We start from the raw sequence: 13,472 nt of genomic DNA, 5'->3' as shown, positions 1-13,472 counted from the left end.
TGTGTCTTATCTTGTAGACCCTTTCGGGACCAACAGGCATCATGAGAATAGTGTATTGAGGTGTTGGTGAATTGTGGTTGAGTTTGAGATATCCCACATTGGTGAAGAGTTAAAAGATTTGAAGAAAATAAAGTGTATAATAAAGGTGTATTAGATGTCTTTGTGTCAATTAATGGGGTTTTTCTCATAGGGTTGTCTTTCTTTGGATAACCCTCTTTAAAATCTATAACCATGGTTTGAAGAAAATAAAATGTATAATAAAGGTGTATTGGATGTCTTTGTGTCAATTAATGGGGTTTTTCTCACAGGGTTGTCTTTCTTTGGATAACCCTCTTTAAAATCTATAACCATGGTTGGAAACCACCAATGTGGTTGAGTTTGAGATATTCCACATTGGTGAAGAGTTGAAAGATTTGAAGAAAATGAAGTGTATAAGAAAGGTGGATTGGATGCCTTTGTGTCAAATAATGGAGTTTGCCTCATAAGGTTGTCTTTTTTTTGGATGACGCTATTTGAAATCTATAACCATGATTGGGATGAAAACCAACCAAATGGAAAAAAAAAACTTTATCTTTATCTTTATATATATAAAAGAAAACATTGGTGGTATTGAGGTGGCACTATAAGAATTGAGTATTCTCATATGTTGAATTATGATTAAGTTTTAGTTGTCCCATATTGATGAAGAGTTGAAAGATTTGAAGAAAGTGAAATGTATAACAAAAATGGATTGGATGTCTTATTTTGGATGACACTCTTTGAAATCTATACCATGGGTAGAATCAAAACCAACTAAATGGTAAAAGTTATAGTGCAAATATATAAGTGAAACCAAGGATGATGAATTGGCAAAATAAGGTTTGAGTGTTCCTCAAATCTGAAATAAGGTTGACTTTCGTCATTTAACATTGGTAGACAGATGATAGTTGGGAAGAAGATGATGGATGTACAAATGCGAGATAGAGCTTTGAAATCTATAGATGTGGTTGAAATTAAAACCAACCAATTGGTAAAATGTTATAACCGGGTTTCGGACAACCTGGGTCGAGGTAAAATATACGTGATTAATTGGTAAATTATGTGATGGCATATATATATATATATATATATATATATTATGTGATTAAATTCATGAACACTATGCATAAATGAAGACATGCATGTCATGGTATGCATATATATATATATATATATATATATATATATGAGTGGATAATCTTATATGTGATATATGCTATGTGGTGTTATTATTTTATTAAAAAGATGATGGTATCTTCACCATTAAGCAAAATGGCATTTAATAATATAAAGCCACACCGCTTTAGTCAATATTATAATAATAAACATCCTTCACCGCCTAGGTGAGATATTTAAAGAAAGAAAAAGATAAGGGTTATCCTTATCACTGTTTAATTTAGAAAGAAACTCTTGAGAGAGAAAAGGGTGTTTAAAGGCGGTGAGGTGTTCTTCAAGAAATTTGTTGTTCGAAAGTATTGAAGATTCTATGATAAGTGATGAACTTGTTGTGTGTTAATCCGCAAAACAATCTATTTGATAAGGTGAGTTTTATTAACCAATCTTTATATTTTGTGAATATTGAACTATTAAGTATTGATGATTTGGGGTATAGAAAGAGCTTGGTAAAAGCCGTTTTATAGATATTTTGACATAAAGATTATGAGTTTAAAGGTTTGAAACTGTTTTGGAAGAACAAGTTGTTCTTAAGGTTTAAAAAGGTTTGAGTATAAACCTATATTGGAACCATGATTTGGTTTGGAAATTATGAACAGGTTCACTTTGACATATATGAGTGAGGTCTGTCATTGGATGAACTACTTCATATAAATTAATGGGAGAATATAAGGGTGGAATATCAAGAAAGGGGATTATTGGGAGGATATAAGGTTGGTCATTGTTTGCTTGGCCTAACTCTTATTATGATATCTATTAGAGTTACAACATATTGAAGTTCTCATTTCTTGGTGATTTGAGAGTTTAGAGATGTTGTCTTTAGTAGAAATGATAATAATGATGTTATGGGACTGGAGAAAATATGGATCATGACCGTTGGTTGTGAATAAAATGTTTTGGATAAAAGCATTGATTATGAGGAAACATAGGAGCTCTGGTTGTACCTTGCAAGGAACCAGAGGGGCTTTGATTAGTTTTCATAATGGAACCAGAGGATTCTGGATATTGATTTGAAAATGATGCAAAATCTTTTATAAATCTTGAGTTTAAAAATAAGATTTATGTCTTTTAATCAAGCTTAGTGCTATATTTATAATTTTAAGAATATTATTTCAAAAAGTCTTTATACTTAGAAATTTTTTATTATTCTTTTTTGGGTAGGAGCTAAAAGTTCTAGTTAGTACAACCAGAGGCCGATGGACCCTGTGGAACCAGAGGCCGATGGACTGGAAATCCACTATTTATTTTTAAGTATGGGATTTTGAACCAGAGGCCCGATGGACCTAATCAGGATCCAATTCTTTTATTATTCATCTTTATGTTGAGAGATTCTTTGGTAAATGTTTTGGTGATCTCACCCTACATAGCATGAAAAAGGGAAATCTCACTAGACTTTTGTCTAACCCTCATTTTATGTTTTAAAACATGTGTGTAGGTAATACCAGTTATAATATTAATAAGGGAAAAAGCATTCTATGATTACTTCCCTTATATGCTTAAATATTGAAGACCATGTTCAGATGTGTTTTGGAAGATTGCAATGATAGTTTACAAATGCATGTATTTTGGAATTTTTAAGTTATACAATTTGTATCGTAAACCGGTAGCACAAACTCTTGTTATTTTGGACCTATGCGGGAATCTATGTATTCTATGAATGAATTCTATGTAATATGCAATGTATGGAGATTGGGGGTGTTACATAAAAGATTTGCCTCATAAGATTGTCTTGTTTTGGATGACCGTCTTTGAAATCTATACCATGGGTGTAATCAAAACCAACTAAATGATAAAAATTATAGTATAAATATAAAAGTGAAACCAAGGATGATGAATTGGCCACATGAGGTTTGAGTGTTCCTTAAATCTGAAATAAGGTTGACTTTCATTATCTTACATTGGTAGACAGATGATAGTTGGGAAGAAGATAATGGATGTATAAATGCGAGATAGAGCTTTGAAATCTATAGACATGGTTGAAATTAAAACCAACCAATTGGTAAAGTATTTGTGCAAAACGAATGCAAATGATACATTTTTTTCTTAACAAAATTTGTAATTATTGTAGTACTTATAATAACAAATGTAGCCTAAGTATCTATTATATCACTTATATATAGAATGAAAGTGTTGACTTAATGACGTGCTTTCATCTATGTTAGTATTCTCCGAATCGTGATTTACGGTGTTGGACGGGGCGTTATAAATATAAACACGATCCCGAGTTTTCAGACACATCGTACTTCCGCTCGAGTTGAGGATTTTACATTTTTTTCTTAAATTGAGTTTTGATCACGAGCAAACCAAGAGATATTGATGTGAAATCATGAGAATTGAGTACTGAGGTGTTGGGGAATCGTGATTGAATTTGTGATATCCCATATTGGTGGGAGATTGAAAGATTGAAATAAGGAGGTATGTATAAGTAAGAAGGATGTTATTCATTGTGTCAACTCATGAGGCTTGATAATAAGGTTATCTTACTTGGATGACCCGGTTTTTTTTTATCATTTTTTAATATCAATTGACTTTAAAATAACAATGAAAGATAATAATATGACTTTAGTATATATTTTATATTATAAAGTTGAATTAAAAAATTTAAAATAATATAACGAACAATTTAGTGATTGTTTTAGTTTGTTATAATTAAAATTGCATCTATGATAACATTTTGGGATTAACTAAACTTGATTATATAATTATAAGTAAAATAAATTTAAATTAAATTAAACCTATATGTAAAGAAGTTACATGTTAATGTATTGCCATAAATTCATGAGAATGTGGTATATTCGAAGACGGAGGTAAGTATATGAAAGAAGAAAAAATGAATTTGAAATCAATCATCAACCAATAACAATATCAATATAATATATTAAAGGAGGAACCAAACAAATAATACAAAATATATAACCATGGTTGAAATCAAAACCAACCAAATAATACAAAATAAGGAATTGAATATTTAAAAAGAAGTTAGATATCTTATAATACTAAAAGAGTTTGTGTAATTTTTAGATTGTCCTTTTTTTGGCCAACCATCTTTTATAAAAAACTATATATCAAAAACTAATATAAAAAATAGTATAAAGTTGACGATAAATCAAAAACATAAAATTGGTCGAAGTTATAGTTGTAAAAACAGTAGTTATATATCTATAATCTATATTTTTATATTTATACTTTTATCTATAAAAGCATAACCATGGATAATCATGGGACAACTTCTAAGCAATATAAATCATTTTTTTCCTCACATTATTGTTTGCATCCCACATTTGATCAACGAAGAAAGAGACACGTGAGAGGTGAATACAAAAATAAAAGAGCCAACATTTTTCTCAATATTGTTTGCATAATTGCATCTCGCATAACATGATGGAGTGAAAGTGGCAAGAAAGAGATTACTATAAAAAAAATAACTAAAAATGGAACAAACATATTTTTCTCAGATTTCGATCTTTTGCTTAAGATCAAATGTAGTATATGTTTTTAGTTTAACATATCTATCTCGAATCTTAGGGTTTTTTTTAGATCAAGTATATTATATGTTTTTAGTTTGATATCTAATATATGAGTTTTCAACTTGCTTGGTATTTTATTTTGTATATGAGAATGCTCATTATACTACTTGGTGATGTAGTTATTTATCTGTCATCTTGGTGTTACTACTATCAAGGTTTGATACACCCCTCTAATTACAATTTAAATATTATAGAATGTTACGATAAAGTGTAGTATTTGTTTTTATCAGTTTAATATTTGATATGTGGGTCATCGACCCCACTTGATATTAATTTTATTTTTTATGAGAAAAATCCATTATCTTAGCTTGGTGATGTGGTTTTTCATGCATCGACTTGAACTTCCACTATTGTTGCTACAACTTATGCACTCCTTTAATTTTCACTTGAAATATTATAAAATGTTTCCTTTTCATAACTTCAAATGAGATTTCAATTAATTTTTTACAAAATGAACATAATAACTTTGTCACCTTATATGGGATTTATGTTAGAATTGTGACTTCTAATTAAACGAACTAATAGCATTAGTCAAACATTTGTAGAGTACTTTGTAACACCATTTTCGAGCATAATTAGATAACTTAAATTAACATATGGTTCTAAGATTGTTGTCAACTTCTCTTAAAAACTTTTAATGTTAATGAATAGTTGTCACACACATTTGCCTATTTGTCTTTTTAGTCTATAACATTTCTTTTGAAGATGGTATTATCGTTACCGCGCAACCCGCGGTTGGAACACTAGTATAGCTAAAAGGAAATACAAACATATATAAAATTGCACACATTATTAATATATTTATGTGTGTGTGTATATGGGGTTGTGTTCATGTGAGACCACCATGTTTTCGTGAGACCATATTTTTACACTTGAAACTTCACAGCAAAACATTGTGAAGGTACAACAAATCTGAACCTGCACAACAAACCTATGAAGGTTATCTTCACGGTATTTTACTGTTAAGTTTTAAGTGTAAAAATATGGTATCACGGGTCTTACGAAAACATGTTGGTCTCCCATGATCCAAAGTCTGTATATATGTATACATACGAAGGATCGTGTGAGAAGAAGAGTTATGGTGAGAAGCGTAAGAATAAATGAAAAACTAAGGAACAAGGATGATATGCACATATGCATACAAGTAATTTAAGTTTTTTATTTTTATGCAAGTGTGCATACCGAACTACTTGCTTACAAATTACTTGTATGCACATGTGCATATCGTCCAGATGAATGGTACAGAGTGTTCATCAGTTTTTTATTTTTTACGTTTTTTCTCTGAACCTAATCCTATATATGTAAGACCCTCAAATTTGGAAAGAACAACTAATTTAAATTTTGTAATCAGATAAGGGATAAATCCTTTTTCTATAATCAAATACTAGAATTACTTGAGATTAAAAAACTAAAGTTCAACATTGACAACTGGTAAACCAAGTCTTGCATAAAGACTAAATTAAGGTCGTGTGTTACTAAAACACAATAAAGTTGCTATCTCCAAATGCTGAAGACGTCTTGTATAATAAGTATTTCACTACCCTAAAAATTCAACATAAAAATAGATCTTGGCGCAAGTATACACATTAATATATTGTTGTGTTGTAACAAGTAATAATAGTACAAGTACCGAATATCGTTCCCACAGATATGCTTGTAAAGTCTTTCAAAAAGTCCAGTCTCTAAAAAATGATTTCAGATGACGACATTGAAGAAATCTTTTGTTGGTTGGTTAATGTAACACCCTAAAAAAAAGAGAAGAGTACAACGAGGGAGGAGATAATCTTATGCAGTAAATCAAACAAACAAAAATTCTCAAAAGTTTAAATAAGTAGATCACCCAACAAAGGGGAGAGGTAAAACATTTACAAAATAAAAATGAGACGATAATTAACAACCTAATAATCCAATTCTATGCCTAGATTAAGAACGGGTGTTTCCACCATCTCCAACAAAACGAAATTCAACCAATATTGCAACGCTCGAATCACCAAGTGCTTTGACTACAAAAATGACTTTTACGAACGATAAACTTCTCAACCCTTCGATACCCCGCCGCTAAAGGAACCTGATAAGTAAGCCATTTCAAGAAAAGTGTTAGGTTACGCCTAGTGAGTCTAAACAATAGGGTAAATGTAACTATAATACCTTTTATGCAAGGAAGAATGTATATATATAGTTAACGTAACTTTAAACGGTGTAAAAAAAAAGGAAAGTAAGTCTTAAGTAATATGTGGGAGAGTCAAAACATCCGAAGATGACGGGGGAGACCCGATTTACCGTTGATTGTGATGGAACACAAAGTAAGTCATAGATCAACATTACAGAGCATCACTTACAGGTTTAATACCATTGACATCAACCTAACCAATCATGTAGTCGGTCGTGATATTAAGCTCTTTACCTCAGAAATTACATAATGATCTCAATGCCTATTTCCGAGTGGGAATCTGAAGATGGATTTGAAAGTTACATAATGATCACAATGCCTAAATCCAAATCACATCAACCTCTTCACAAAGTAATTAAATCGACTTTCGCCCATACCACATTACACTCCGAAGATATGATTTTAGGCAACAACCTATTTCTAAGAAAAGAAAGCGTAAATGCCAATTAGATCCTCAAATAATTTCTAAGGTAACGTAACACTTCCTTACAACTAGAGAGTAACTCCATGTAACGATTTATAAGGGCCTCCACGGTTTTTAGACGGATAATACTTGAATCGTATAATTCTCTTAGTGAATTTAGGCCATTAACAACCCATGCTAATCTTGACAACGGGACTCCTAAGTTCATTCACTATTGACCCAAAATCTATAATTCATCTAAAATGAATAAGTTCTAGGCACTAGAGTATTTGACACATAAAACATAACATCAATCTAAATATGAAGTCTCAACGGTATAGAGTGAACTCACTATGTAGGATTTAGGAGAAATCCAATTCTTGAACTAGAAGATGGATGAAAGTAGGACTAAAACAGAAGGGTTGTTCCTTCCCCAAGAGGCAGCAACAGGAGAAGGTTGAAGGGAAGTAAAGAGTGTAGGTTGTCTGGTGCGACACCGCAGTGCAGGCTGCTTGGTGCGGCACGGCTGTGTGGCGCAGGCGCGGCTGGAGGCACGGAGACAGTCACGTGTAGGACACAGAAGCAGACCCGGCTGGATGCTCAGAGACAGTCGCGTGCAGGGCACGGAAGCAGTAGCTGCGTGCAGCTCGCACAGGACGACAGTTGCATGCAGCTCGAACGGAAAACAGCAGCTGCGTGCAGCTCGCACGGGACAGTCGCGTGCAGATCGAACGGAAAACAGCAGCTGTGTGCAGCTCGCACGGGACAACCGTGTGCAGATCGTAGCCGGTGCTAGGGGTCGACGTCGGTAGCTGTAGTTGTTTCTAAGAAGGGGGGGTTTAGTTAACTTGGAGGTGAGACTACCCCTCCTCCCTTCACTCTCGATCGGCAGCCCCTCACCTAGAACTTTTCTCTCCCAAAATAATGTTCAACCCAAAGAAAAATGGACTCCCTTCTCCAAATACAATCCTTCATTCTTCCTACCAAGGCAAGGACAACAAGCATAGACTCAAAAACAAAAGGGGATCCTCTCAAAGAAGAGAGTGTTTACTGGTTTGGGTCAATGCACAAGAGGTAACACCCCCCCCCCCCCCCCCCCTTTTACCCCTTTTCAATCAGACATCTCAACTTTAACAAATATAAAAAGAATCCATTTTTTTGAAGGACTTAATAGAATAAAAGGTTACTAATTTCCTAATATAATATATATATATATACATATATTTATATATAAATAAAAGAAGCATACCTCGCAAACGAGACGGAAGGAATCCCGACGTGAAAGGTATGGAGATTGAGGAAAGAAAAGAAATTCCAAGGTGTTACAGTTAATTATCAACTACGGAAAATATGTCGTAAAAAGAAGCAAATAGTGTAAAGGTCCGTTACGGCTGAAACAAATGATCCATTGGAAAGATTTATTATAACAAACAATCCAATAGTACTATTAATTAGTACAATTGTCATGTCATAAATATCCGACTATCGGGTCAGACGGTCTCCCAATAGTACACACAGGTTGGCGTATTATCGATAAAACATTATTTATGTTAAACGTCGTGAATTGTGGTACTGTGTTATCGTCCTACATCGTATAAGCATAATACTTGTCATGTACTAAAATTATTTTTAATCTTCTTATATTAGCTCGGGTTATCGTATTTTTTTAACTATGAAGGTTAATGCATTTTTATACATCAAATTAGTCGTCAAATTAATTTAATGTAATCTTCAATGAAATGCTTTTAACCCAAAATAAATAGTCAGAATAAAATGTTATATTAAAAACACATTTCCAATTTCACATCGGTCTCGGTCTTAATTTTTCATTACACCCCAAGCTAAGGCAATTAATCCATCATCGCTTGGTTTTTTTGCAAGAGATGTAAATACAAAAATGTAAATAACGGAAATGAAAAAAAATACATGAAGTAGATCTTTGCAAGTATTTTTTTTTAAAGACTTGTCGCGTAAGTTACGGGTTTCTAGAAATAAATACTGAAATTAAATAATGCGGAATGTAAATGACAGAAAGTAAATTGCGTAAAGTAAAAATGCAATAAAATAAATGACATAAAGTAAAGTACGGGAAAAGTAAAATCAAAGTGGTAAATTAAAGCGAGTAAATAAAAGACTAGAATGGTAATTTGCGCGTAAAGTCTCGTTTACGATTTATAAATACTTGCATGGTTTACTTTTAAACTAAAAGTTTTCGGCCTTTGAGATAATAACCCATAGACCATTATGGATCTTTTTTAATCCAAAATATTGTCACGTTTTCAAAATGTTCTCCAAAAGTAAAACCAAAAAGAGAAGTAATGATAAATAATAAATAGAAGAGATAAACTAAAAATATAAAAACATTTAATATTAAAGGTTAAATATAAGAATAAGCAAAGTCAACAAAAAAATGCTTGGGACTAGAAGACAAAAGGTAGCTTTGAGTTTAGAGAGAGAGGATAGAGATAAAGTGTTTTTAGTTACAAATTACAAATGTAACTAATAGTGATGTTTTAACAAAAATGGCTAATAAGTCCTTTATAAAGCCAAGGGGTTGCCTGGGTCAAAACTTGTCAAAAGGGGGCCCAAGAAGTGTAGCCCAATTGCCCAAAATGTGCTCCAAAAATTCGGCTCAAAAGCAAAGCCCAAAAATGTCCAAGCCCACTGTTTGGTCCTGCAGCATCTTGTAGGATTGTCTACTGAGTTCCTGTAGGAATTATAAGGATTGATCAAAAAATGAGATTTTTGGCCACTTTAGTAGACAAAGTAAATGATATTCATATACTACACTCAATACTCCATAAACACAGAATTAAGAAAGAAAAGTTTAAAAAGACTCAAATGAGAAAGTGAAAAGTCTTAAAATGTTGTAAAAATCGTGCAAATAGGGTTAATAAATTAACACCTATCACGTCTCCAATTTGCAACTTACTTCTCGTGTCTCTAACTAGCATGCAGCTCTTCGTAATGTCATTAGTATCATTCCCCCAACGAGGACTTGATGCATATGCCCACAAAGAAAAAGAGTTAGACTTAACGCCTAGTGAGTTCAAGCAGTTTTCATTATAAATATGAAAGCGCATAAACTGAAAGAAGTTATTTAAATCACAATTTCCAAAATGAAATGTATTGCATACAAAATCATCCTTTCCAAACTCACTATTTTCACGATGAAAACTCATTTATCAAAACGCCCTTTCATTTATGAAATCAAAACTCTATACTCACCCAAAGGTGAATGAGATTAAATGCCCAAATCATAAAGAAGGTTTAATAATCAATCCATAAATAATGGGAAATTCTCCATACCCAGCATGTCACTGAAAAACATGGATAAAACTCAATACTCAAAACGACATCTTTTGAAGACGGGGAAGACCCGATTTCCATGGTTAGTGGTGGAACATAAAAGTGGGCCACCACCATTCCACATTATAAAGCTCATCCTAAGGATCAATGGCCCCAATGGGATCAATTATTCGTGATTCATACTTCAAGGTCCCCAATAATCCCGTGTACACCTATTCACTCAAATTATATCATGTGGTCAATGGCTAGTATCCGACTCCCATAAGACCGTACCAAGTTGCCACCAATAACCCAATGCCTATTTCTAGCTATAAGGATAATCATCCCATTAAAATTGACTCATAAATTACATCATGCGGTCAATATCTAGAGTTCAACCAACTTGTGATTTATAGTTCAAAGCCTTTGATAACACAATGTGTATTCCTAGCCACAACATGGGAAAACGTCCCATTTTAAATCAATAAAGACTGACTTTTATGCTTTTGGATCCATTGCATTACAGTCTAAATTACATGACTCTAACTTAATGACCAACACACCCAAAAATATGTAATTATAAATAAATACGCCATAACCGCATATAAACTCTAAAAGCTCAACATATAGCAAAATAAACCGGACAAATGGCCTAAAGACTCATTTGAGTCAAAACCGAGCCAAAAACTCAGCAACTCCATTGACTATACAATAAAAGTCATCAAAGGAATAAGACACATTTAACCAACGTTTATACAAATACTTGCTCCAAAGGCATGGTTAACTCAAAACCCATCATTGGTGGAGACAAACCATTTTCCAAATGAAATTATATCCTTATATTTTCTAAATGTCTCATAAAACAATAACATGTATTTTCCAAACGGTTTATAAAACAAAATACACCAAAATGCATTAATATTAAATGCTCTCCATTTGTACAATAAAGCACCAAAAAAACACATTCTTGAGATTCATTTATCAAAACGTCCAAAGATCCAAATATAGGTGTTTTACAAGATTTATTAACCCAAATTTACCAAATACGCAAACTTTCTTAAATACTTAACACATTTGATAAATATCAAGTAAAAACATTAATACTTCAAAATACACATTTTGGCATGTACATAGTTTTTATAAAACAACTTGATCTCACCTTGCTATGTTAAGTTAAACATAGGTTACAAACCCATCTTTAGCTTCCAAAATGGTGAGAACCTTAGATCTCCAAGCTAAACTTCTAGATCTATGGTGCAAACCTTCTAAAAAAATACTTCTTTTACTCCCAAAATATACACAAACCGAAGAGAAGAGATGACAATTGGTGGTGTAAAAGGACCAAACCCTAGGTTAAGAAATGGTCGGATAGAGGCTTTCCTTTCGACTTATAGGAACCCAAACTCTTCAAGGAAACTTCAATCTTCTTTGTATCCATATTAAAGAGATTCAAAGTATAAAACCATAGCAACAAAAATCTCCCAAAATGGAGTAGAAACGAAGAAGTTATGGCTAAAATGAGGAAGTTCCCGATTTTCGGCCTTTTTATGCAGGTCAGACCTCCACGCTAGTTTTACCGCTAGTTAAACTAATGTGGAAACTAGCCCGAGAATAAAAATCAAACTTTCAGAGCTCGAAGCTAGTTTTAAAGTGAGTTTAACTCACTTGACAACTGGCTTGACACTTTATTGTGTTTTTAAAAGGATTTATGACTTCTCGAGTGATCAAACTTGCATGAAAGATCCCTTAATGTCCCTGATGATTTTCTACACAACTTTTGTTCATCCCAGTACAAGCAAGACTCTTGATTCAAATACCACAAAGACTGAATAATGGCTAGATATTGAAAACACGAGTGTTGTAATATATATATATATATATATAGCAAAAGGTTCAAACGAGAACACATTCATTTTACGAGAACGCGAGAACACCCTTTTACTATAGACAATCACATGTGATATTATTATTCCATCACATGTGATACACATGTGATAATAAATCATACGTTTTTCGATGCTATCTTGGTTGCGGGCCAAGTCGCCCTTACACCACTAAGCTCCCTCACAAGTATTATCACATGTGATAAGAGTGTTGTTGATATGATACTATAATTCATCAAGACTATCACATGTGATGCTAAATCATAGACGCAGACAACTTTTGGCGTGACATAAGTCGTAGAACACATCGTCCGCATATCATAGGTTCCCCTCACGCGTATTATCACATGTGATAAGAGTTTCTCGTGTTCTCGTAAAATGGAGGTGTTCTCGTTTGAACCTCCACACACACATATATATATATATATACATATATATATATATATGTAATAGACTAATAGGGTTGGGTTTATTTGAGAGCAGACTAATTTCGTGAGACCCATGAGACCATATTTTTACTCTTTACCTTCATATCAAAACATTGTGAAGGTAAAAAAAGTCCGAATCTTCACAGCAAAAATACTATGAAGGTTACCTTCACAGTGTTTTGCTACGAAGTTTCAAGTATAAAAAAAGACCTCACGAGTCTCATAGAAACAGTCTGGTCTCACGTGAACCCAAGTCTAGACTAGTAATATATATATATAAATAAAATTTTATCGAAGTAATATATATTAATGGCGGTTTGAGTAGGCCAACCCAATTTCAACCATTTTGACTTGACGGTTTCGCAAATTGTGTTTAATTGGATTGTGAACGATTTGACGGGTTTTTTTTACACCCCCTAATACAACATTACAGATCAAGTACTAAACCTGTTGATGAATACATAGTAGAGGGGATGAGTTTTATAGTGTATTCGAAGGGCTTAAATTTTATAACATGTGGCCCATATTCTAGCCCAATTAGTGACGTCATCATCAGCGGAAATTTGCGGGCAAATCCCCACA

The 13,472-nt window shown here is 33.0% G+C and overlaps 1 non-coding gene across 1 annotated transcript; it reads left to right on the top strand.

The window, feature by feature from the left end:
• Positions 1 to 4,903: 4,903 nt before the first annotated feature.
• On the top strand, positions 4,904 to 5,094 carry LOC112523979. The gene has a single exon (XR_003070312.1). It is a non-coding gene; the product is annotated as a U2 spliceosomal RNA (small nuclear RNA).
• The last annotated feature ends 8,378 nt before the right edge of the window (positions 5,095 to 13,472 follow it).

This window comes from Cynara cardunculus (assembly GCF_001531365.2).
Source record: "Cynara cardunculus var. scolymus isolate 2C chromosome LG 12, CcrdV1, whole genome shotgun sequence".
In the NCBI taxonomy this organism is placed as follows: Eukaryota; Viridiplantae; Streptophyta; class Magnoliopsida; order Asterales; family Asteraceae; genus Cynara; species Cynara cardunculus.
The sequence above is the reverse complement of the archived record's forward strand: the minus strand, read 5'-3'. Positions and strand labels throughout refer to the sequence as shown.